At 49.0% G+C, this 1,921-nt stretch overlaps 1 pseudogene; it reads left to right on the forward strand.

Moving 5' to 3' along the window:
* The first annotated feature begins 270 nt into the window (after positions 1-270).
* On the forward strand, positions 271-1,921 carry LOC102497307 (UDP-N-acetylglucosamine transferase subunit ALG13 homolog pseudogene; annotated as a pseudogene).

Consider the following 1,921-nt stretch of genomic DNA (forward strand, 5'->3'; position numbering starts at 1 on the left):
GGGACTTTCTCTTTGAGGTTCATGAGTCTGCAGTGACAGTGAAGCTACTCTGAGAGCAAAGGTGTCACTGAGTGAGAGAAAGCTCGGCCCGAGCCCAGGCCTGGTCCCTTTTGTCCCCCTTGGCCCCCTCTGGCCCCTCGACTTCTCTAACAGTGGTCAGAGTGGGCACAGGACACTGGCAGCTCCTTTGGGGTTTCCTGTGGCTACCATAATGCATCACCCCAAATGGAGTGGCTTAAAATCCTATGCATTTCAAGGCCAGTAGGTGGCATGGTGGTTAAGGCACAAGACTCCTACAAGGCAGACTCTGGTTTGAGTCCCAGACCTGGTGGCTTGAAAATCATGCCAGGTGCGTGTGCGTGTGTGCCCAAAATCCTGAGAGGAGAATGGGGAAGGAGGGATTGCAACGTGGCCATCCCCCTGGGAGGGGGTGATTTCTTACTTTCTGTCTCCTGTGAGCATACGCACCCTATGGCCAAAACCTAAAAACAAAACAAAACAGGAAATAACTATGCATTTATTCTTTCACGGTTCTGGAGGTCAAGGTCTGAATGAGTCCTGGGGCACGAACACCAATCTGTCTGTGAGTCTCTTCTCCTTCTGGAGATTCTTGGGGAGAGTTTTCTTGCCTGGTCCAGCTTCTAAAGGTCACTGCAACCCCAGCTCGGGGCCCCTTCACCCAGCTCCCAAGCCAGCAGGACAAGGACTCAGTCTCTCCTCTCACTTTCTCTCTCTCTGGTTAACTTCAAATAATAATGACAGTGGATAAAATTAAATAAAATAATTCTTAAAAATAATTATTTATTGGGAACCAGCAGTTAGTGTAATGGCTATGTCGCTGGACTCCCATGTAGTTGACCACAGTTCAAGTCCCAGACCCAGTGGCTTAAACTCACGCGGGGCGCGCGTGTGTGTGTGCCCAAGATCCCGAGAGGAGAATGGAGGAGAAGGGACTGCGGTGTGGCCATCCCCCCTGGGGGGTGATTTCTCGCTTTCTGTCTCTATGTCTCTCTCTGTCTGTCTGGCGAGCGCACGCGCCCTACAGTAAAAATCTCTCCAAAAAAAAAAAAATTATTTATTTAACTTTATATATTTATATTTTTTGGAGGGGGAGAAGTTTTTGCTATAGGGTGTGTGCACTTGCCAGAAAGACAGAGAGAGACAGAGACAGAAAGCGAGAAATCACCCCCCAGGGGGGATGGCCACACCGCAGTCCCTTCTCCTCCATTCTCCTCTCGGGATCTTGGGCACACACACACGCGCGCCCAGCGTGAGTTTAAGCCACTGGGTCTGGGACTTGAACTGTGGTCAACTACATGGGAGTCCAGCGACATAGCCATGACGCCATCTGCTGGTTCCTCATTCATTCATTTTTAATTTGACCAGAGAAAGACATGAGAGAGAGAGAGAGAGAGCCGCCAGGTCCGGGATGCAAACCTCAGTCATCCATGTGGGAGTCCAGTGCCCTTAACCACCATACCACTTGCCGGCCCCTATAAAAGAATTCTTAAAAAAAAAAAAAAGAAAAGAAAAAAGAAAAACATAACCTTCAGAACACAGATCTTGTTATTAGTCACGCAGGTGCAGGAAGCGGTTTGGAGACTCTGGAGAGAAGAACGCCATTCGCGCTGGTTATAAATGAAAAGTTGATGAGCAGCCCTCAGCTGGACTGGGCGAGGCAGCAGCACAAAGGGGCATCTCTTCTGCTGCACCTGCAGTGAGCTTCCTGGGCTGTTACGCTCAGTGGTTTATCAACACTGAAATGTTATCCTCTGGGCCAGCCAGAAAATTTTCTGCATTTTTGAAGAAAGTGGTTGGATTACAAAAACAAACACTGAACTCTCAAGCACTTTTAAAATACCTCCCAGGGACCAGCAGCTGGCATAATGATTACGTCAATGGACTCCCATGTAGTCAACTG

The sequence above is a fragment of the Tupaia chinensis genome, unplaced genomic scaffold (assembly GCF_000334495.1).
Source record: "Tupaia chinensis unplaced genomic scaffold, TupChi_1.0 Scaffold000024_1, whole genome shotgun sequence".
In the NCBI taxonomy this organism is placed as follows: domain Eukaryota; kingdom Metazoa; phylum Chordata; class Mammalia; order Scandentia; family Tupaiidae; genus Tupaia; species Tupaia belangeri.